The following is a 25856-nucleotide window of genomic DNA, read 5'->3' as shown; positions in this document are numbered from 1 at the left end:
TCCTGACCTGTATATCTGCCCAGTGAGCACACTGCCTTGCAGATAGTTGAATCTCAATAATTTTTCCTACAGGAAAGAAGATCTCCATAAAATGAGGATCTACAGGCTAGCGTTACTCAGAGATGTTATGATATAAGAAGCAGGAAGAGCCCTTCAGCAGCCATCAGAGCTTGAGTTGACATCAGTGGTTCTTAAGTGTGTCTAGTAACCATCTGGAAAGCCCAGCTCCTACCCTCAAGAGATTATGATTCATAAGGTCAGAGATGGGACCCAGAAGTTTGAGATTTCAACAGATTCTCCAGGTGATATTGTTGCCAGCGGTCTGGGAGTCATATTTTGAGAAATGCCAGCTTGTATGAAATAGTGATCTTCTAGAGCCTAACAGTTCTGTTTTAGGGATATTTTTGAAACATATCTGAAGGTATTAACATCTAAAATCACCCATTTTGGTTTCAAGTTCTTAGATCAAAATTCCACCTAAATATATCTCCCATACCATTCTCTCATTCCTGTTCCCCATTCTGCTAAACCAGATGTGCTAAAAAGTGTCCTCAAACTATTGTCCACATGGTTACCTTGCCAAAAGTATAATTTTGGAAATAAGCCTTTGAGTCCAGGTTTTACTTGTAGCTTCAGGGCAGTCTTAGGATCTGTTCTAGGTGCTACAGCCCTGTGTTAACTGTGGCTCTTAGCCATTGCTGCACATTAGAATTATGTGTAGAGCTTTAAAATATCCACATTTCAGACCAATTAAATCAGAATTTCTGGTTCAGTCCCAGGGCATAGGGATGCTTAAATTAATTCTAATGTGCAGCTGGGATTGAGAACCACTGTTTGAACTGAATAGATTTGTCAGAGGCTATATGACCGAGGTCTGTGCCGACAATAAGAAGAGAAGTCCTCCAATTCTAAACCCTCTGGTTCTCTGGAACTCATATAACCTCAGGATTCTTCACAGAATATGTGTAAGCATGCAACTATAGACAATGAGATTTAACAACTCTTGTGCACTCCAAATTTCAGAAACAAAGGATTATTTAAAAAAAAGTTAGCCTACTACAGAAGATGGTGGTCTAGTGACTAAGATTCAGCACTCTTACTTCCCCAGTCTGGGTTCGTTTCCCAGTCAGGGAACCACACTACCCATCTGTCGGTTGTCATACTGTGATTGCTGTGTGTCGCTGCGATGCTGAAAGCTATGCCACTGGGATTTCAAATAACAGCAGGGTCATTCAGGGAGGACAGGTTTCAGCAGAACTTCTAGGCTAAGACAGACTAGGAAGAAGGATCTGGCCACCCACTTCCGAAAAAATTAGCTTTGACAACCCTATGAATAGCCACGGAGCTTTGTATGCTATAGGTGAGAGGATGACACAAAAAGACCAGGCAGGGTTCCATTCTACTGTGTACAAGGTTGCTAGGAGTTGAAGTTGACTCCACGGCACTAACAAGAAACTACAGAAAAAGTCTAAGAGGAAGAAAATACTATAACCCACATATAATTAGCTTAACATCCCAAGAAGAATGGGAGAATATGCTGAAAAAAGAAACTTCAATACAACTCTAGTTTGCCTGAGACTTCTTTTCTAACAGAATAAAGTTAACATGTTAGTTAATAAGTGAGACCCAGACTTATAAATTATTTTCAGTTCCTGATTTTAACAAAATATTTTCATCCTCAGAAAGATGAAACAGTTGAGTCTATCATGAGTGAAAAGCTATCCCAGTGCCCTCTAATCAAATACACATACGTCCTTGCATATCTTTCCTTGAGAGTATCTGAATAGAAAATAAGCTAGTGATGAATAAACTACTCGGAGTGTTGCACTTTCAAGGTAAGATGGGTGAGAAGAGAATTGATTTTGCTCCAACAAATTGGAGTAAGCAAGATGTGGGCATGGCTGTGTGTCAGGAAGAACTATTAGAGCCCCAATCTACTCAATCTAGTGAAATCTAACCAAAACAAGTGGTAATGTTCAAGAAGTTTTGAAATAAACTGTTTTAAACTCTTTTATCTACTTTAGAAGTTGTTATACTTACACAATTTTACTTCCTACCAAGAATAAGCAGATGTTTATTCACTAGTTTTAATAAATAAGCAGAAGGGGAAGAATTTATAAATGTTTGTCATACATGGTGAGAAAGCAATTGCCTGATGTTTTCACTAGTTTCTTCTATTTACAAGGAAAAGAGACCCACTTTATCTTAGAAAATACTCTACCTGGATGACTGCCTAGAAACATTCTGAAAACAGAAGTCACAAGTAAAATTTTCAAAGAAAATCTACATTTATTCTATGTGCTTTAAGCCAATCTATATCTATTCGATCTCTTAATCATAAACATATTAGTGAATAAGTTACGTGAGAGTATTTATAGATTTCTATATGAAGTATTTTGGCATAATGAAAGTTTATATTTCAATATAACTCTCCATTCATTTGCCCTAGTTTATTTCATCTCATTAAGTGACAGTGATATTTTGACTCATCATCTGATATTTTATGGAGTAATATAAAAAGCTTCCCGAAGAGGTTTAGCAGTCACCATCCCTTATGATGAAGATGGTATGAACTGTGATTCCTTCATCAACAAATATCGTTGCATCATGGTGGGTATAGTTAGATTATGAGACTGTGTTATTAGTGGACTATTTCTTGGAGTCACGAAGTATCTTCCAACTATCGGGATTAGAAAACAATCCCATGAGCAAATCATCAACCTCTGATAGGTCAGATATACTGGAGAAAGTACAGTCTACGAAGTTTAATCTTTGACATCTTATTTCTGAGAGCTGTATGGAAAAGAAACACTTTAGCATTCATTCCTAGCCAGGCAGAGGTCACAGTCTCGATGCACCAAACCGAGTTCTCAAAGGACAAACCTGTCAAGTTGGAAATGTTCTAGGGCCACTTTACAGATTCTAAAAGCTACCACTCATTACAGAAAAAAATGAACCAATTTTCTAAAGGTGAAGAATTCCATAAGTTACACCAATTTTCTGGGCAGCTTTGTCTCAAACAAATGGTAAATTTGACTTTTTAGGTATTATAAATGCTACAGATTCTGAAATGAATTGAAATGCTTTTTATTAAGGTGTACTTTTTAAATAAATCTGCAGGTTTTAATAATATTCAGATATCTTAGTAAAGTCTAAAATTATTGCACATTTGTATTATTATCACCTAACAAGGTCACGAATATTTATAAATTTTAATGGGGATAACCAATGGATGAAATCTACCTAAACAAAGATTACTTTGTGAAATACGCTTTGGTAAATTGTTAAAAGCACTAAGTGTAATTGTGTTAGGTGTCTTCTACAAAATGCATAATCTTCCTGTATGTTCCCTGCAAATTATCTTGAGGTGTTAGTTTTGCGATGGAAATGTAAAGAAATCCCTCATTTTTTCCTTATATTCGCTGGCTCTGCTGATATAAGTAAAAGAACAGTTGTTAGTCAAGTGGCAATTGAGCCAAGTGATCATCTCACATTTTGCACAGTGAATAGATTTGGAAACTTTATGCTAATGAATGTGCTCACTTCTCGTTAAGTGAAATGACTAGAGGAAAAATTACTATGGGAAGAAAATGTTTCCTGAAATTTTGTTTAAGATTTATAATGCAAATCAAAGTTTCTTGGAAGATAAAATCATTATCCAATAGAAATAGTGATCATCCTAAATTTCCAATGTATTTTTTCATTTAACTTATTCACAACCTTAGCCACTTATCAATTGATGTTTTACAGTTTGAAATAATTTATTCACATGATTTATGTTTTATTCTCCATATAAAACCACAGCTGTGAGAAATCTCCTTGTTTATTGAAAGAGACTTGGAAATTTCTGGTTATGTACTCATTTTGATATTGTAGTCAGATTTGCAGATAGCTAATTGATAATAAAGCTGATTTATGGTCCACATATTTTCAAATTCAGCACCTAAGGAAAATAGGTACCTACAGATTAGGGTTGCAATTATCCAACTTCCATAAAACAAATTAAAAATATAAACTCTATGATATTGGCCCATGGATACCACACATGTTATTTCAACCAATTTACTTCCTGCTAAAGAACCTCTGTCTGATGAATTATATCCCTGAGGTCAATGTATGATTGAAATTTTTAATAACACAATTTCCTGCACTATTAAACACTGAACATCTCAAAGAAATAAATAATGTATTACTACTTAGTAAAGATATGAGCATATATGCATATACAAACCAGTTTGCATGAAATATATGCATTTTTAATTCAAACACAGAGTTTCAGGGAGAACATATCTGTATTTTGACCAATAGACAAAATCATTCACATCCCTTCCATCACCGGCTCCTTCCTCACAGATAATCATTGTTAATAGTTTCTTGTGAATTATACTAACAATTTTTTAAGCATTATATAGGAACCAAAACATTCTGAGCAGCATTTATTTGTTCTGTGAGAGATAAAACAATGAAACAAGATGTTGAATCTTTACTTCAAAGAGCTTATAATCAAGCAGTTATAGGGGCAAAATGATTTACAAAGTATTTATCATCTGGACATACTTCCTTATGACTTGTACATACTATTGGTGCCTGTTGCTATTTACAGTTATAAAGATATTCCATAGGGAGAGTGTCAAGACCTACACGACTTGATCAACCTGGGACTACCCTCCATTTCTGTTTATCCTAGAAGAGCTCATTCTACTGCTTCCACTTTGGGGGATTAAGAAATTCTCAAGTCTTTAAAAATTACAGTTTTGGCTTTGGAGAAATTACTCAAACTCTATGTTTCTTAGATTATTCTTTTCTAAAATGTGTATGATAATAGCACCTATATCATAGAGATGTGAGCTGTGGATTAATATAATATATGTATAATTCTTAAGCATAACATATATTAAGTGCTCAGTATGTGTTTCTATTATTTTACCCTGAATCAATATTTTTTTTACTAAAATTACATCCTAGCATCAAAATGACAGGTGATCATGAGGAAGAACAAACAGATTATAACATTATGTTACTATTTGACAATTGCCATAAATGAGTCTCTGATTAAGAACTTTGCATTCAAATATACTTACTTTCAACAGCTTCATGTATATTAGCGTGCAAAGTAAAGAGCAGAGCACATACATATGTTCTTGTGTGCGTGTGTACACACGTATGTGTTTAGTTTGCGTTCAGGTGTAACGGGAACGTTCATTAGAGACAGTAGTAATAACTCTTCATTTTTAAAGATATATTATATATACGCTCTTGGTATTTTGCTTAAAATATCTCAAAAACATTTCAACAAAAAATCTTGGTATATATTACCACACCCCATCTTACACTTGAAGAAACTGAAGCTCACCAAGTATAACTGTTTTTTTCAATGACACATACTTAGAAAGTGGTAAAGATTGGGTTCAAACTAAGAGCTGTCTTAAAGACATGTTTTATTCAATAAAACATGAAAACAGAAAACTGTAGTATAATACTTAATAAAATAAACTATACTAGGAAAGTGCTATTGGAGTGCAGAACAAGGCATGATTTATATAAGTCGACATTAGAAATAAAAATCCCACTGAATGTTGGTTTGCTTTTTAACACAAAGGATTTAAGTCAATTAACTATATTAATATTTTAACTTATAAAATATAATTCATAAATAAGTGCAGATTTATATTTTATTATGTATAACCAACATTAATATATATTTGTATAAAACTATTAATGAATATTAACATATTGATTATAAATTTGTAGCTATAGAGTTACAGATTTATATTATAACCACCATGATTTCTTGTTGTTAACATTTTCCAAATGGGCTTCAGATTTCATTAAAAATAAAAGAAAGAAACAAAGAAAACAGAGATTCAGCTAAAGTTTTGCTTTTTCCCCATCTCTGCGGTGGTTACCTCTTTCCTGAAGTTTAATGTATGAAGTAGATCCATGTACGTTTAGGATAAATCCCAAATCCTGATTCAATATTTTTAGACCCAGATTGCATATTACATATCTCACATACACTCGTCTCATTACCATCAACCAACAATAGCTAAAATAGAATGTGCTGCGTGAGGATCCTCAGACTGCTATGTACGTGGCTACCTTGAGTAGACTAGCTTATCTTTTCTTATCTCACAGATTAAAACTGGGTAGAATAATCAAGATTTGTAATGATGGCCCTAAATCAGGAAGAAAAATGTTAGTTATATATTTCCATATAAGGAATTAGAGAGGTGCATATTAGATTTTAGTAATATATATGTTAAAATGACATATGTGAAAGAAAACTTTTAGTTTTTAGTGGGATAAAACACAAGATTTAAAAAACAACACCTTTGGGCCTCCCCGTGGCTTGGCGGTTGGGTGCGCGCCCTCCGCTACTGGCGCCCGGGTTTGGATCGCAGGTGCGCACAGGTGCACCGCTTCTCCGGCCATGCTGAGGCCGCGTCCCACATACAGCAACTAGAAGGATGTGCAACTATGCCATACAACTATCCACTAGGGCTTTGGGGACAAAAAAGGAGGAGGATTGGCAATAGATGTTAGCTCAGAGCCAGTCTTCCTCAGCAAAAAGAGGAGGATTAGCACAGATGTTAGCTCAGGGCTGATCTTCCTCTCACACACACACAAAAAAACCCACATTTTTGTAACATTTGGTTGACTTCTTGTTGATGCTATACAAATTACATTTTTCTGTACGTAATTTAAAAGTGTTATAACTAAAGGAGAAAAGAATAATCCTCCAGGTTCTTGCCGAGAATATTTTATGTCTGTGATAAAGGTTCCACTGAGATTTCAGATGGAGATACATAGGCGGGGTTGAATTTCAATACAGCATTGACTTCCAGCATCTTTTCTGACTTTTAAAGGGCACTTGAAAAATAAAGAAGGAAGGTCTCTGTGATTTGGGATGATTTTAAATGTCTTTGATGCTTTTGGTTTTTCTCCGGGGTAAAACAAGAATGTAGTTTGGTTGCCACGTGGGCTCAGCAGCTTACCAGCAGGGGCCCTTTGAGGACTAACTCAGCAGGGTCAGTAGGAATTAAAGAGGAGTGACAGATAGACCTGTACTCCCTTCTGGGAGAATGAATGTAAGGAAGTGGTTTTGCCTCTTCTATGCCTGAAGGCATGTGAATATCGTCTCTATAGAGTTTTTCAGAAGCAATATTTAATTCACTTTCTATTTGAGTTCAGACAGTGGTTATTGAGTTAACAGTGTAAAGGCTGTGCTTTTCTTTTCTTCATTAATGAAATAATATGGGAACCTCACACATATTAGGCTATAAAAATAGCATAAAGTCTCTCAACCACTGTTTAGCAAAAGAACTCTTTGATTTCTTTTCTTTTTTTTTTTTTTTAATTATTCTTATCTCTTACCTCCCAAAATTGGATTGCTGATACAAAGATTTCCAAGTTAACTCACTAAACCAAGCACCATAATTAACACTGGGAATCCCCTGTAGTTAAAGACGGTCATTTCCACCTCAAAAGCCAGTGTAACTAACAGCCTAGTAACCAATTTCAGAAATGGATTAGGCTGCATCTCCATTTTTAAAGATTAACTTGAATTATCAGAATCACGTGAAATCAAAGTCAATCAGTTGGTGGTGCTTTTTGACATATCTCTGTCTTAAAGCCAAAGTTTTAAAAATAGGATGTCATTTTTACTTTTAAGTGTTTTCTCAAAGGGGTGTTGAAGTCATGGGCAGCAATAGTCCAAGCTAAATTTTTTTAATTAGATATAATGCACTAGTAATGCAAATTAGAAAATACCCGTATTGCTTAAATGTAAGTGCCATGAGGGCAGGTGTTTTTTCAGTTTCGTTCGTGACTGTATCTTCAGAGTCTAGAACAGTGCATGGCCCCTAGCTATGCTTACTTGTGGAAGACTGCATCTGCACTATTTGATCCCAAATCTATAAGACAAAATTTTATTTTAGCACTTAAAAAGAGTTAAAAAATCATTAAAGAAAAGAAAAAGGTCTCATATATTTATTAGTAATAGATTTGAGAAATAGACTTTTAACAATATTGCTTTTCTTAGTGTTGTGAATAGATATATGAGACAATTATCTTTATTTTTTCAGCTAAATAATTAAAATTTGCTTCATATAACCTGTTATAGTTTTTCATTTTACCTTTAAAAGTAATATCATAGGAGCCACGTCTTAAGTGCTGAATTTTCCCGATAGCCTCAGAAACTTGGAGAATATCTGCTTCTCTACAGTTACATTCTTAATGATGTTGTAAGGAACCAGCAAAGGGTCAAAATAATCTTATTAAAAAAAAAAAAAAGAAAGAAAGAAAAGAAAGCTGCAAAACTAAATTTCTCCAAATGCCTCCAGAGGGCAGTGAATAAAAGAAAATTTCATCACCACCAGCCCCCAAAATGATTAGACTTTCATCAAAGCAATCTAGTATTAGGAAACATACGCTAGTGATATATTATCTGTAACTATATTTCAAATACTTTTGTTTTAATAATATTTTCTTTTGTGAAAAAAATAGATGTGAAATGGGTTTAAGAACCTACTGTTCAATGACTATACTAAGTTTTGCATTTTATTGCTTTACAGTCAAAATATAAAGAAAAGTCCTCAAAAAACAATGCTGTTCAGAACAGTGATATGATCATCTAGCTAACTGAAAATGTAGCAACCCAAAGATCTCTTGTAGGAGTCTTGGAAGTAGTGCCATAAGAGGATGATGGAACTGAAAGTGAATTAATAGGATGTATTGTCACCACAGCCATGAGTAGTCAATTGACATGTTTAATCGGAGTGTGAGCTTGGGAGCACTCATGTCCTCAGAGTGAATGTTCATGCCAAATTGATTTTATTTGTAATCTAGTTCAGTGAGATGCAAGGCAACCCATAGAAAACCAGCTGCAAATGATGCTGGCAGGGGAACTTCTTCTGTGATACATTTTGACTTCCCAAGTTGGAGTTTAAGACCACAGAAGAAATATTTTTGCTATCTGGACCCAAATTTATCTTCCTATTAAATAATCATCCAGGGAAGACTGAAGCTAACAGCTATCCTCTTGAATTTATTCTGGCTTATATTGCAAAACTAAGCTACAGCCCTTAAGAAGTACTTAAGCTTCATTTGATGGAAAGCTTTGGAATAAAATAAATAAATGTGTTTCAAAATATTACTTCAAAAAGAAGCAAAACCAATTTCAGAATTTCTATCATATACATTTCATTGCTATTCTAAATAAAAAAAAAATTTAGAAGAAACTTCTACTGGATCCTTTTATAGGATGAATGCTCTAAATGTATGCATTCTTAGATTTTAGTGTAACTAGCCTGGAATCTAATTTAGTCAAATTTGGAGGATTTTCTCTAGGCAATATGAAAGGGATGAATAATGTCTCCAATCTAAGCTTTATACTGAGATGACAGAAAGCATCTTGAAGAAAATATTGCTATCTAACAAGCATTCACTTGCATATTTATATATCCCACCAGATATACACCTGTGAAAACATTACCTTCAAGTAAAGGGAAAGAGTAATATATAAGGCATGAACTCTAGCATTGTTACGTGTTATCAAACCTCATTACACTGTAGAAATTCTCAATCGGGAAAGGAAATGGTTTTAAAACAGATTGTTACACATACTAAGAAACATATAACTTTCAAATTATTTTTCCTAGTCATGACTTTTATTCATCAATCAGTCAATAAAATTGATAGCCAGTTTTTCTTATTTGTGGATTCTAAAAGGAAACACAAAACAAGTAAATTATCAATATGGTTTTGTTTTAAGCATAATAACTTTATATAAGTGGAAAGTATGTAAGAAGCATGCCTTATTGGTGGAAAATTATTTTATGTTTCAGCTCAATTTATTACCTGAAAATAAATTACTTTATTTATAACTAGAAAGATAGAATGGATAATGTGGTTACACATTATTTGGATTAAAAATGAGGTAGCTTTATGAGATTTATTATTTTTGTGTGGCTCAAACGGTCTGATTACACATTCAACTGAATTTTGTTACTATGATCGGGGCTTGAACTTTGGGGTTCTAAGTCCACAAGTGACAAGAAAACAATGGGAAAGGATGTCCTAAAAACCTCTTTTCTTTTTTATTTTTTTTGTGTGGAAGATCAGCCCTGTGCAAACATCTGCCAGTCCTCCTCTTCTTTTGCTGAGGAAGACTGGCCCTGGGCTAACATCCATGCCCATCTTCCTCCACTTTATATGGGACGCCACCACAGCATGGCTTGCCAAGCGGTGCGTCGGTGCACGCCCGGGATCCAAACCAGCGAACCCCGGGCTGCCGCAGTGGAGCACGCGCACTTAACCGCTTGTGCCACCGGGCAGGCCCCATCTTTTCTTTTTTTTTATGAGTAGTATTTTTATATCTATGAAATTTCCTATGTTAGAATGTTAAGCACGTTAGGTGGCAGATAAGTACGATGCCTGGTGTGAGGGGATAAATGACAATCTGAAAAAAAATGCCTATTCACACTAAATGTAAAGAGGCACATTAAATCAAATAAACACACTAATTCATATTCTACCTTAAAATAGGGTTGAGAGGAGGAAAGCCAAAACAATAAAGTACCACTGATTTTTACAACTTTGCTTAAAACAAAAATAAAGTGAAAACAAAAAACATAAAGAACCATGATGAGCTGAATACTAAAATGGGCATTTGTGTGTGTGTGTGCATATTTACGACTTTTATCAAATAGTTTTTAGACATGTTTAATCCCTTAAGACCAGAATTTCAAGAAAACAAATTCTTTCCATAATGCTGAATCAGTGATGGGCCAGGGTTTAAAAGTTCCATGTTTCAAACAGCTTGAAGAGAGAAACAGGCTTTAATGAGAGTTTGTGGGACTACAAAGAGATGCACTGAAGTGATTAGCTAAATTATCTGAAATGTCTTGAAAGTCATAGTTTTCTCAATGAAATATGAATTTAAAATAAATAGTATTCTTGTGCTCTGAGAACTAAAGTTAAATCCTGTAATTTGCATGTCAATAGAATTATTTTACCATTTTCCATTCCAGTGTTCTTAAATATGTATTGAAAAGAGTCTTGATTCAATTACATATGTAGCTTAAAATCAAGTATCGATTATCTCCAATTTTATAGAAAATAGGTGTAATCTATGCAGAAATAGAAGTATAATGATGTACGCCTGAATTTTATACAACGTTATAAACCAATGTTGCTGCAATAAAAAACAGCACCCCTAGGTCTCTACTTACTTTACTCTATTTGCCCTAAAAGCTCTAATAATTATATACATTATATACATATGAATGTTTTATATATAGATATAACATTATGACATTTATCAGTTGATTTACTCTCTTCCCTCCAAGAATGTCAACACTTTAGGAGCATAGATTTTGTTTGTTTTACTCATAACTTTATTGCCAGCAACTGGAACAATAAATGAATGCATGACCTGGAAAATTAAATAGTTAAGTGGATACAACCAAGAAAAAGCTGTTGATTCTTGGGCTAACAGCAGAAGAATGCACTAGACCAGTAATGTCCTATTCCTAGGTTAGGTGTTAGAGAAATTTCATACTTGCAAGGGCTTCAAGAAAGAGGAGGGAAAACAAATTTGAGTACAAGCACTTGATTCTCATACAGCACTGAGATCACTGAAATCTTGATAGGGACAACAGAGTCTATTTGGAAAATTTTTGAATTTTACCTCCATGTAATACTGCCACACCAAAATCATGATATAAAAAATTATCTATATTAGCAAGATAAAGACTTGTTCATTTTGTAACTACTCCACTGGGAAGAAAGTGATGGTTTAGAATATACAGATTTTTGCTAGCTTTGGTCACAAGGAGACTGGCAGGATGAAAACAGAACACAGTAGGGAAGGAATAAGAGAAGAAAGGAGTGGGTGAAGTGATGGGGAAAACCCTTCCAGGTACTTTAAAAAGGAATAAAAAACAGTAAAAATAATAATTAATGTATAAATAATAAAATTTTAAAATAATTGCATACTCATCTGGACACTAAATGTGTTCATATTTGGCAAAATGTAAGACAGAGATACGTTTTTTTGTTAGTGGATTTTGCTTCTCATTATTCTATACATTCTGGATCTTGACAGTAGGATCCTGTGAGAAAAACTCAGGGAAAGCAATCCCTGGGGAGACTAAGTTCCTACATAAAGGAAGAACAAGATCTCAAGGACATGATAATTCATGTGTTAAAGGAAATACAAATGCATTTTTTCCTCCCTGGCTGGTGAGGCTGGAGCATCCAGTTATGCTTACCTTATAAACAGTAAAAAGAAATGTCACACTCATAAATTTTCAACAGTTTAGAGTGTTTGAGAGAGTTGACTAACTTCATCTAAACATACCCGACAAAAGAACACATATGCGGGCCGGCCCCGTGGCTTAGTGGTTAAGTGCGCGTGCTCCGCTACTGGCGGCCCGGGTTCGGATCCCGGGCTTGCACCGACGCACCACTTCTCCAGCCATGCTGAGGCCGCATCCCACATACAGCAACTAGAAGGACGTGCAGCTATGACATACAACTATCTACTGGGGCTTTGGGGGGAAAATAAATAAGTAAATAAAATTATTAAAAAAAAAAAACACATACGCCCACAAAATCTCTCTTTCTCTCTCTTTCTCTGTCTTTGTCTCTCTCCCTCTCATAACCATTTGTTTAATTTAATAAGAACTTATTTTCAGAATAAACAATTCAGTGAATTCTTTAGCATTGTTTTTATGTGTTGCAAAAATAGAGACAGGTAAATTCACGTGAATGCCAGTAAATTAAAAGATCTACATAAATATGACAATTCATTTATAGTTAATAATGGGAAAATATTCTTTCTGTATTTTATTTTACTTTTCAAAAATTGGAATATTTTTCCATCACCCATGAAAACATTTCCTTAAATTGATTTCTAAGCTTATAGGACTAAAAGACTTGGCTTTTCTCATTAACTATCTAATATCTGACTTAAGAAAAGTACCAAACTCCTGTTTTTAGAGTTCTGCACAAGGAAAGATATCTAAGAATTATTAGATATTTCTCAGTTATTTCTTCCAGTAACCTATTTACCTTGAGAATGATCTAGCTAGTATATTGGCCAGTTTTCTTTCCTCTATATTCTACTTACTTTGGAAAGACGGATCTTTCAAGGCAATAAACATGCTTTTGCTATTTCTGCCCACATTTCTAAAGTAGGAGAGGAAATTGTGTGTGTATCTTCAATTATGAATTCTTTGTACACACAAACATATAATTTTAATTTGTGTTTTAAATTATAAAATATTCACACATTTATAAATCTCTTGAATAAGACTCTTTTAAAAGCTCGCTCTATTAAAAATTACAGATGTACTTTGTCCTGCACTTATTAGTTTGGAACATCAAATTGCTAACAAAATTCCCAAGAGAGACTAGGCAAGGAAGGAGGATGGGGCAGAGCTCAGCCAAGTGCTTTGATTATCTTATATCGACTGAAAGGTATCAGACAACTAGAAATAGGCAGAAAGTCAATTAGGGCACCACCTTATTTGCACTTCTGGACTGAATCCAATTCTGCCAAAATACCTAAAATCGATAAATCATAAGTCTCTATATCTGCTCTACTCCCCTTGGGATCTTTTGGGAACACATAACACCAACAGGTCTTTGCAATTTTTAAGGAAGTCAGGTGAAAATTTCTATGATGAGGAGATATCTTTTTAAAATATATATATCCACATTTCTTATTGTGTACAGATTTACATACAAGAATCTAGTATAGACAAAGTGTTTAAGTCTTATAGACTGAAATTCTAACTAACTACATCCCTCTTTCACCGTCAATGAACTGATTCATATGCAAGTCCCTTTACAATCAAGTCTGATCATTCCCGTGTCAACACTACTTTAACAGAATATAAAGAAAATATAGATCAAAAGAGTAATGCAATATAATTTTAAATTAAATGGGAATAAGTTATAAAATACTGTCTAAATATTAAACATAACTAAGAATATATTCATTTTGGGAAATTAATATAAATTTCACTTGAATATTTAGAATGCTTATCATGCAATGCTATTGAAAAGTGATAGATTTCACGTATAAGAATAGAAAGCTAGACTTCTTGTTTTTGTCTCAGTCTTAGTTTTTTCTTCAGTGAACTATGGGAAAAGAAAGTAAACCTGAACATACTCCAGGCAAAATGATAACTCATTTCCATTCAGCAATGGAAAATATATAATTTTTTACTTTATCTTGTACATAGAGATCGTCCCTGACTTACAATGATTCGAGCTATGATTTTTCAACTTTATTATGGTGCAAAAGCTATATAGATTCAATAGAAACCATACTCTGAGTTTTGAATTTTGATCTTTTCCGTGGCTACCAATATACAGTACAGGACTCATGATGCTGGGCAGCGGCAGCAAGCTGCAGCTCCCGGTCAGCCACTCGATCAAGAGGGTGAACAACCAATGCATTTACAACCATTCTGTACCCATACAACCATTCTGTTTGTCACTTTCAGTATAGTAGTCAGTAAATTACGTGAGATAGTCAACACTTTATCACAAAATAGGCTTTGTGTTAGATGATTTTGACCAACTGGTTGTAGGCTGTGATCTGAGCACGCTTAGGGTAGGCTAGGCTAAACTACGATGCTCGGTAGGTTATGTTCGTTAAATGCATTTTTGATTTATAATATTTTCAACTTACGATGGGGTTATCAGAATATAACCCCACTGTAAGACAAGGAAGACCTGTATTTTTGAAATTCCCAACTGGAAGTCATATTCTGGTCTCCCACAATCAAGATTTAGTAGTCAAGGATTTCATTTTGAAATTTTTGTCCATATTACTGATTCTTTAAATATTGTCCACAATGGATACTTTTTAAACAGCTTTGTTGAGTTTTAATTTGTTCTTGAGTTTTTATTTAAGGAGTACAATGTATTTCACATATGTAAAGTGTATCATTTGACAAGTTTAACGTGTATAAACACTATGAAACTATCATCACAACTAAGGTCATGAATATATCCATCTCCTGCAGAAGTTTCCTCATTACTTTGTGTAACTCCTCCCTCCTCTTGCTTCTCTCTGCACTCTCCATTCTCAATCATTGATCTCTTTTATGTCACTATAGATTAGTCTGTGATTTCTAGAGTTACATATCCATGAGAACATAGAGCACATATGATAATTTTTGTCTGGCTTCATTGACCCCACCTGATTATTTTGGGATTTATCCATGTTGTTGGGTATATCAATATTTCATTTCCTTTTATTGTTGAATATTTCATTGCACTGATATACCACAGTTTGTTTATATGTTCATCTGTTGATGGACATTTGGGTTGTTCCTAGTTTGGTGCTATTACAAATAAAACTGTTGTAAACATTCATATACAAATCTTTGAAGAATATATGCTTTTACTTCTTTTAAGTAAATATTTAGGAAAGAAGGAGAAAGTCATATAGTGGGCGTATTTTTATAATTATTTTTAAAAATTGCCCAGCTGATTTCCAAAAATAGTTGTGCCATTTTATTAATTTTAGACTTTCTAATAGGTGTATAATGAGACCTCATTATGCCTTGTTTTTTTTTTTTTTTTGAGAGGAAGATCAGCCCTGAGCCAACATTCAATGCCAATCCTCCTCTTTTTTGCAGAGGAAGATTGGCCCTGGGCTAACATCTGTGCTCACCTTCCTCTACTGTATGTGGGACACCGCCACAGTATGGCTTGACAAGCGGTGCGTCGGTGCGCGCCTGGGATCCGAACTCCAGGCCACCACAGCGGAGCATGCGCATTTAACTGCCGCACCACCGGGGTGGTCCCCTCATTCTGCTTTTCATTTGCGTTTTCCTAATGATGTCGAGCACTTTTCATGTCCTTATTTTTTATCCATATATCTTTTTGGTTAGAGTGTTTGTTAAAACATTTTGCTTTTATTTTGTTGGGTTGTTTTCTTATTATTGAGTTTTGAGTTTTATAGATTCCGAATACATGTCCCTTATCAGATGTGTGATTTTCAAATAATTTCTTCCAGACTCTGGCTTGACTTGAACCCTTTTAATTGTATTGGGAGAATACAATTAGAATATGGTCTGTCTTGTTAAATGTTCCATGTGGTGCACTTGACACAATGTGTTATAAATGATGTTTCCAATAAGCCATATATATTAATATAACTACATCACAAAGAGATGCCAAGTTATGTGTAAGATGCATCAGTGACCTGGCTCATTGAAAAATTGATGACTCTCAAAATCTAAGAACTCCCATATTTTTACTGCTAATACAGTTAATCAGCAGCAAAGTAAAATTGGGGAGAAATGGTCCTTGATGTGAGACAGAACTTTGTGCAATATCAGTTCTGCTAACCATGTGTAATTTCGTCTACTTTCCTCACATGCATAAAAGGAGAAATAATGCCTCTTTTCCAGATTGTTAGGAGGACTGAATAATATAATCTATGTGTAAGTACTCTACACATACTGAGTGCTTCCTTATTATCAGTAGCATAGTATCAATGATGATATTGAAAATTCAACCCTGCCCCAAACATGCACACACAAGGAAAAAATTCACATAAGAAAATAAATGTCAGACAGATGTGAATTATAAAGTCTCTTGAATAACTAATTCTGGAGATCAGCCATGATCTGGGTATACCAAGTCAGGATAGCACAGAGACACTCTAACTCTCTTTTCTTGCTTATGAGAGAGGAGCCTGATAAACCCATACATGGTAGAGTCACCCTGCCCTATAGTACCACTACTTGGGATCTTCAAGGACTCTAAAAATTCTATGATACATTATCTGTAATGATTTAGGTCATAGAAAATGATCCTGATAAACTTGAGAGGCAAAAGTGAGAGACTGCACAGATAAGGTTTCAATATATTAAGTATACTGAATCAATAGTTCTTATAATTTTTAAGAGAATATGGTATGAATGATCAGTTTTATTTATTGTGAGGGGAAAACCCCTAAATTTTCAAAATACCATTTACATACGGGAGGGCAAAACACTTCAGAGCCAAACTTCATAGCATCCATAGTATCTTAAAATAAAACTAAAGAAAGATTTGGCCAGCCCTGGTGGCCTCATGCTTAAGTTTGACGTGGTCTGCTTCAGCGGCCCAGGTTCAGTTCCCAGGTGTGGACCTATACCACTTGTGTGTCAATGGCCATGCTGTGGTGTCGGGTCACATACAAAAAGAGGAAGATTGGCAGAGGATGTTAGCTCAAGGAAAATCTTCCCCAGCAAAAAAAAAAAGTTAGAGAAAGATTAACTATTGAGTCAAGGTCACATCACTTTTAACCCTTTATTTATTGAGCAATTGATCAAAGCGGAAAAAACTCACTTTAGAAATATTGCGCTTGGGAATATTGTTTGGACTGAGGGAATGCACATACTCAGAGAAACATGCCATATACTCAGATACGGCACAAACATAGCTCAAGGCAGACACTGGTCTTCACAGCGGTAAGATGTAAACTTAGATGATATACACTAAATGTGATTGTGAAGCCTTAGTAAAGAATTTCAAAATTAAAATAATATTTCCCATCATTAAGTGAGCCTGGAAAAGATATAACAGCTTTACATAAATAGAGCTCAAAAAAGGAAAGCTGATACATCTCTAAATATATTTGTTGAAGAAGTATAATTAGGGCCATAGGATTCCAAAAATATTTAAGAACTGTGAGATATTTTACTGAGCTTAACATCCCGTTTGGCAAGTAAAACAAAACAAAATAAAACAAAGCAGAAACAAAAATGTGCAAATAAAATACAAAATTCAATAAAGAATAAAACTGTACGGTAGTGCTTAAGTATATGGATGGCAATATACACTTAACAGATACCACATGGAATTTCTGCTGGTTATTATGAGGATGGAGAAAGCATTAGAGGAAGGCCTTGAGGGCCTATGTACTATACTGCCTCTTGAGAGAATATTTCTCTCAGGTTATACGGCTGAACATCACAGATCCTTACGAAGTTCAGGAAGAAGAACAAAGCACCTCAAGAGACCATGAGATGGATGGGAGGGAGCACACTACTTAAGATACTATTTGTCTTTATCCATCAAAAATATTCATAACACGCCAGCATTATACAGAATACACTGGTTGGCCTGGCACAGGTGATCACCTAAACTGATTGTAGTTTACCTTTGGTGCTTCCAACTATTCCAAATAGATTTTTTCGCAACTCATCTAGACTGAAAATTCTCCCTCTCTGAAAGACTACAACTGCAAGAAACCCAACCTTAGATAAAACACAACTTGACTCTTAATTAATTATATATAGATAATATGAAAATATTTCCTCATGATCAAAAAGATGAATAGGTCAAGAAAAGAAAGGGATTGTATTAGGAAAAATGCCGTCAAAAGAAGGTACAACATCTCCTATTGGAAATGAGTAGTCTTTTTGACACAGATTCACTACCGGAAATGGAAGAACTGACTGAAAAATAGGTTGCTAACATTCTGGACAAAATTCAAGGGACAATTAAAAATTACTTATGAGCCTCTCTCGTGTCTTCTGGGTCCTACACTGTCAATTCTAGTCTAGTCTATCCTGGACATCAGTATGTCTGGGAAAGTTTGATATATATTTTAGAGGAATTGCTGAGATAAGAAACAAGGAGAATTTTAGCTTCTAACACACAAATCAGCTTGATAGAATGAATCAGTATCCTTGTGAGTTACGTCACTTTTTGGGAGGGAATGTTCTGGTCTTCACATTCAATTTAGCATAAAAGCAATTAAGCCTATAGGAATCAGATCTAGTGATCTTCCTTCAGATTATTACAGCTCCCACATCTGACTGATAGCAGATGGGAAATAAAAGCTTGGCCTCCCCCTTTTATAGTCTACAATATTTGCAAGAAGGAAAATCAGGATGACAGAAAAGCGACAAATGCAGACAAACTCAGAGAGAGAGTATACAAGGGAGGGTAATGCGAAGGGCAAAGAAGGCTCTCTTGCCCTCATACTACCCTGAGGACTCTGGAAACCCCATCAAAGAAAACTTGCAAGCTTATTGTTGTCAGGGAGAAAGAAGCTCTGAATTTTAGCTTTTTTCAGTGTTATAAACACAATCTTAGCTGATAATCTAGCTAAGGAGTGGACCAGAAGAGTCTTTGCAGCAGGAACAGGTGGTCTTGCAGAGGGCTACAGAGTGTGCCTCATTCATCTTAGCTAACGGAGCTCAGAGTAAGACTTCATCACAGAGCAAGGTGTAGGTCACTACTGGGCCTTCACCAAGACGACAACTCAGACTTCAGATGAAAAGACCCAGGGAGACAAGGAATGTTACGTCAAAGACCAGAGGAAGCAGAGTGCCTAAAGCCACAATTTTTTTTTATATCATCATGAGATCTTCTCAGTGACACTTTGCTCCATACTTCTCATCCCACACGCTATGACACACATACACACACCCAGAGACGTCTTTAGGGAGATAAGTAGGAGGAGGACTTGGCATCACCAAAACACTGAGCATTTTGTTATCCAAGAGAGGCTGAATACTCCATACTGAGGCTAATTAAATTCTAATTCATTAATTCATTTCCTCCCTCTAGCTAACAAAAACATGGAATCTTGAGATGTAGTTCAGACTAGTTACAGTCTAAAGAGATGAAATCTCATTTTCTCTGCAGATCCAAGGTTTAATTTTATCAATAAAATCATGTAATCTAGCTATAAGAATAACATGAACTCAAGAAGGATAGTGTGACAAAGGAAAACAAGATTGTTAAATTAAAAATCATGGAAAAATCAATGAGGAATAGTTGGAGGAAGGGACGCGATCATCTACACAAGTAGAAGATAATGCAGTAAAACTCTCCAGAAATTCAAAGACAAACACTAGAGAATAAACCAATAAATGAAAAATTTAATGAGATGGGAGAATGATCTGGAAGATTCAATCCACGAATTAGAGAGAATAAAGGAAAAGGGAGTGGGACATAAAGAGCATGGAAAAAATAAAGTAATTATAATGGAAAATTTCCCTCACTGAAAGAAGATGCCGTTTTAAAAATTAAGAATTTCCAGACAAACTTAGTGAGAAGTGTTACACGAGACATAACCTCCTGAAATTTTCAAATGTTAATGACAAAGAAAAATGGAAGCTTGAGAAGGAAAAACACCCAAAGATATAAGAATTAGATTGGCCCCTAAATTGTCTATATCTTTAAACACAGGAATACATTAGACAATAATATATCAATAAGAACTCATAAGGGAAAAACACTTCAGCCTAAAAATTCTATTCCAGCAAATATGTTGTTATGCTCAAAGTAGAATGACATTTTGAGATACAAGGACCCAGCCAATAAAAGAACAAGTATCCTTTCTAAATAATCCACATGAAGACCAAGAAAGACAATTAATAATCAAGAAATTTAAAATAATTAGAAAATATGCATTATAATGCACTGAAAATGGAATTTTAACAATTAACGTTTCTGTGATTGCTATTAATTGAATATTCTATTTATTAAGCATTTACTAAGTGTCATTTCGTTAAGCTCCTTAATTATAATAATATAGTTAATCCTTAGACCATTTGTGGGAGGTAAGCACTTATAGCCCTAATTTCTATCCCAATATTCTCATTGATGACTCATGGATGTTATGTAACTTCTTGAGCAGGATAACTTTTCTTGGTTAGTATGGGTGTGTGTCAGGTGTGTGTGTGTGTGTGTGTGTGTGTATTCTATGAAAAAAGTTAATACATATTTGTAAAAAAAAAAAAGGAAAACAATGAAATTTATAACCCCAAATTAATACATACTAAGAAGGAGTTGGGTAAGTAAATAGTCTCTATTCCTCATTTTATAAAGTAAAGAGTAAAAATTTCCTTGATTATATAAAATAAAATAATCCATATTTTGACAGGTAAAAATGTTATAGAATTTCTGAATATGGATACAGCTCCAAACAAGCAGTCAAATCAAATCAGTTCTTGACAGATGCTTAGAATATAACTATGTGGAGAAGAAAGCCAGTTTAAAAATTTTAGATAAGTTATTTAGTCGCGATATGTCAAATATTACTCCTCTCACTGTAGCCTTCATGCCTGATCGCTGAAAAAGCAACATTTATAAGAAACTCTTTGATTGTTTCTCATAAGAAGACACTCTCTTTAATAAATTATCAATTAATTTCTTAACAACTACTTTTATAAAGCATATGAATATTACATGATCATTTTTATTATTTGGTTTCGGAAGCAGTTTTGTTTCATCTCTCTCTTCTCATAGAAACATGGTCAGTCCCACCAGAAGCTTGCCATCTAGCTGGGAGACAACGGTAATAAAAAGCAAGGTCAATGGACAATAATAGACATTAATAAAGTAATATATATTCAGTGCAATTAGAAGACAAGGAGTTTATAATGTGTGGTTATTTATAGAGTATACATGACAAGGGTAAAATTGCTTTGGGTTAGCAAGGCTATAATATGTAGGGAAGAATTTATAAGAGTCAGTCTTGAACTAGGCCTTAAGTGATGGGCAGTGTAGACACAGAGGAATCTAGAAGTTGCTTTACAAACAAATATGCCAAAGCAAAGGTAATGCAGGCTAGCTAGACTTAGGAGTGGAGTCTATAACAAAGGACAAAGGAGACACAGAATCAAGAGGTAATTCAGATTGCCCTGAAAGTTAAACTTCAAAGTCAAAACATTCTCTAGTTCAAATATCTGGTATTTGATTGTCTGTATTGCAACTTGTAAGTAACATAAGATGAAGATGATTTTTATTTCTCTGTTAAAAATCCAGTTATCCCAATGGCCAACTAGAAACCAAGGTCCATAAAGAAATAAAACATATAAGAGCTAAAGGAAGGAAGATTGTTTAAAAGAAAGCATTACAAAAATGGAATAGATGGAACTAGCCAAAGGAGTCACCTTCTGCTTGGTTAATGTCCTTTGGGCTTGCAAGAAAGAAGCAGTGAATGTCAAATATTCTAAAAAGCTCTGTAAGCCTGCCTTAACAGCACTGATTAAAAGAACTGAATACCAATGTAACCACCAGATTTTCTTTTCATTTATGTGCTACTGAGAATACTAAGTATTTTCTTATCTCCATCACTCTCAGAAGTTCTCTTTCTATGTGCCTGTCTATACATATTCATCACTCTGACAGCAGAATCAAGAAAAAAAATTCAGATAAGAAAACATGACGTGCATTGCTTTATCTTTTCAATATGGGACATACATAAAAATAGACACACAAAGACAGCTTCTTAGAACGAACAGTAAAAATAAGCACAGTGCATCGTCATTTTTATCCTGATAAGCATAGAGCAGTGGCATATGTTGATCATTTGGGTTGTGGATATTTTTAATTCATCTTTCTTCTCCTAAAAGTCAGTAACAAAAAAGCCCATTTATAAGAAATCCTAGATTTACTGCCTAGGTAGTTATACTTCTACAGATTATTCACACCACACTGCCTGACCGGTCCAAACACACATATAGAAGACCTTTAAAGTCATAGCCATTCTGGAGCTGACTGTCTGAGCTTTCTTTGTAAACTCAATACCTCAAAGACAAGGGACAAGTTCAATATTGAAGTAAATTCTTTCACTACTGTACTTTTACAACTACTGTTCTCTGAACAACATCTGAAAGAAGAGGTTTTTGCCAGTTTGCATTACTTGCTGTACTTCATTTGTCAGAGACTAGTACAATTCTTTCAAAAATTTAATTGTATTATGCCAACTAATAGGATTCCTAAAGAAGGCAAGAAATTTCCTTTGTAAAACCTTATTGTAGTTAATTTGGGGTTGTTTCCTTGCAAAATTTTTTCCTATTTTTGTTATTAGTTATGTCAGGGATTGAAGGAATAATTAGTTCTTATTATTTTAAGGTATATTTCACTAGAAAAGACAAGCTGAATATGTTCAGGGATTTTTGTTTTAATCACACCTATTACTCTACTGTTATTTTAAAATTTATATTACCATCAGTGATAAATTAATTGAAAAGTATCTAAGAGCTATCAAAAGGTTTTTTTTAAGAAACAAAACGGTTGAATATAAACGGAAATCAGTTATTTTTCATTTAACTATCAAGTTTATTTTACTATATTCAATTAGAAATATGCATTTAGAGCTATACTCATAAAGCACTCACATCCAATTTTGCCTCCTTCCAAAACCAGAAGAGAAACAGCTGAGAAATACGAGGCTTGAAAAGATTCCAAGTTCTTCTATCCAGCTGTTGACTTTTCTGAAAGTTCTGGTGAGAAGCTAAGAATGAAAACATGACTAAAATAATGATGAACTGTGATGCTTCTTCCTTGATTTATTTCCTAGACTGAGAAGTAATTAGCTTTCCTAGCAAAAAAATAGCTCAACTCCTTGAACAGATTTTTATTTGTAATTTGAACCCTATGTCACTCCAATAAGGCCTTTCAAAAAAAATATGCTTCCTGTCATTCAACTTTCCTAAAAGCCAGAGCCTTGAGGACTGGCATTTACTTTTCACATTTCAACATCTCTGCCCTTCCCTCTCTTCTTCCTTCCCTTTAACAAGCATTCAGCCAGAAGTACATTGACAAGAGTCTTTTCAGAGAGAAAAAGGGCAGCAAGGAAAGAAATTTGCATGTCAAAATGCTTTTGTTATTAAACACATAATTTTCCCCAGAATATATAAAGTAATAAACAATACTTCTACCAATAATTTATAGTCTCTGATAATACATAAATTCAATTTAACATTAGTCACTCTTTAATGGCTCAGATAAACCATTATATATTGAGAATAAAGAGCTATGTATTAAAAAAATGGACTCTCTCAGTCTCTTAACATCGCTCTACACTCCGATTTCAGATTTTATGTTTTTCTTGACATCGATAAATTCACGCTTCCCATGGTTTTGTCCTGGTGGCTGTTGGATTTGGACAAATATTTCTACATGAGGCCCTTTCAGTGGATCAATGGCTGCATCACAGTTGCTTCATGATGTTTAGCAAGAAAGTCTTTATTGGATGGCAGAGAAACTACGTCAATCCAACATTTTCATTTTGCTGCAAACAGCTGTTTTCTCTACTTGAGAAAAGCAACAAATGGTAGACATCTCCACACAGGTGGGTTTTCAATAAAATTAAAGAACACTCACAAACTAGTTGCCAACATATAGATGACGGTTGTCACTTGGATCCCCAAACCAACGATTTACTTCTTTTCTTTATGAGATACAGCTCTTAGTTACTGAACTATTGACATGAGGCTGTAAATGTAAACTTCAATACAAAATAAAATATACTATACCTTATTTGTAGGTCTTGTGTATAGTATTCAGAAACATGGCATTATAAATTCCTGTAAATGAAAAGAACTGATGAGTCAAATGCATTTTCAAATTTGAGTCTGAACAACAGTTATGTAATTAAGGGAAAACTATTGTTAACTATCATATATTTCCTTATAACTTCTGGTACTGATATAATTTTTATAAATTGCTTTATATGTTCTTATAGACAGAAACAAATATAATGTGTGTCTATACCATTAAAAAGTGTTACTTCTGATTAAATTTTGTATTCACAAAACTTTTGAGTGTTGTTACACCCAGATATTGGATTGTTTTAGAAACTAATTCTTCAAATTTCACAAGGCATATGGAGATAATACATAAGGAATATTGTGGTTATGTTTTAAAAACAAGATGTTTTAACTAAACTGGGCAATAAATATAGTTAAATATATATTTACATATATATATACTAAATACATATATAATGGCTACACCTGCAAAAATAAAGTAGTTTACAAAAAATTTCCTTTTTTCTATACATATGCTCAATATGTTCATTAATTCAAAAATGCAAGGGTAATACATTTCACATTGCAATATTTTGGTCTTTTGGAGAAGATCAAAATAAGTCTTGGGCAAAATAATTGAACCATTAGTAATTTGTTTAGCATTATATTTTATATCTTGAGAAAATAAAATTTATTGTGTTGGTTTTGGCACTAGATATCTAAGTTAATATCTGAGATAAGATAACTAAGGTATCATCTAAGATGGTATTAACAATATATTGTCTTTAAATTTGTCAGGTTTTTAACAACTCTAACTTCTCTCAGTAAATGAGATAGTGGAAATAAAATACCTAATTCAGTGCCTAGAACAAGTCAGGCTCCTGATAAATATCAGAGCACTTTCCTTTTTAAATTATAGTTCCAAGGAAAACATTACAGAAACATTGTCAATCTTTAATATATAAAATATATATTTATAAATATAAAATATATTTTTATGAAAAATATCTTCAGTGTATAATATAGTATATATAAAATATGTAGTGTATCTTTAATATATAGATAACATAGCATACAAGAGATTTTAATTGTAAAACTATTGCTTCAATATAACATCTTCACTTTTTTTATAAATGTAGAAATAGTAAATTAAAAGTGGATGTAGATATATTTGTTAATACCGTTTTAACATAAAACAAAATCACGTATAGTAAAGTAATAAGAGACCTACAATCATAGAAGCAGAAGACACGCAGGCACACAATCATAGAAGCAGAAAGAAACTCAGAGGTCATGGAGATTGAACTTCACATTTTGGGGGATATAAAATAATGCCCTGAAAGACAGTGTACTATTTAAGGTCATGTAGTACATTAGTAAAGGACTGGTATTAGAATCCATCACCAAAGGAACTACTGTCACTTAAAAAAAAATTACATGAAAAATTCAACTGTATGAAGTTCCTGTAAAAAATCCACTTGCTGGGCCCGGCCTGGTGGCGCAGCGGTTAAGTTCGCGTACTCGCTTTGGTGGCCCGGGGTTCGTCAGTTTGGATCCTGGGCGCAG

At 34.2% G+C, this 25856-nt stretch overlaps 1 protein-coding gene across 7 annotated transcripts in view; it reads right to left on the bottom strand.

Annotated features, from left to right (window-relative positions):
- Window positions 1-25856, bottom strand: part of PCDH15 (protocadherin related 15) — a 1681754-nt gene that overhangs the window by 987347 nt on the left and 668551 nt on the right. For all 7 annotated transcript variants that reach the window (XM_087432193.1, XM_087432194.1, XM_087432195.1 and 4 more), the window contains one exon: window positions 24297-24347. The gene's annotated coding sequence lies outside the window, so the exon portion shown is untranslated. The remainder of the gene's footprint in view (window positions 1-24296; window positions 24348-25856) is intronic.

This window comes from Ceratotherium simum, chromosome 6 (genome assembly GCF_057802395.1).
Source record: "Ceratotherium simum simum isolate JZ-2026a chromosome 6, ASM5780239v1, whole genome shotgun sequence".
Lineage (NCBI taxonomy): Eukaryota > Metazoa > Chordata > Mammalia > Perissodactyla > Rhinocerotidae > Ceratotherium > Ceratotherium simum.
The sequence above is the reverse complement of the archived record's forward strand: the minus strand, read 5'-3'. Positions and strand labels throughout refer to the sequence as shown.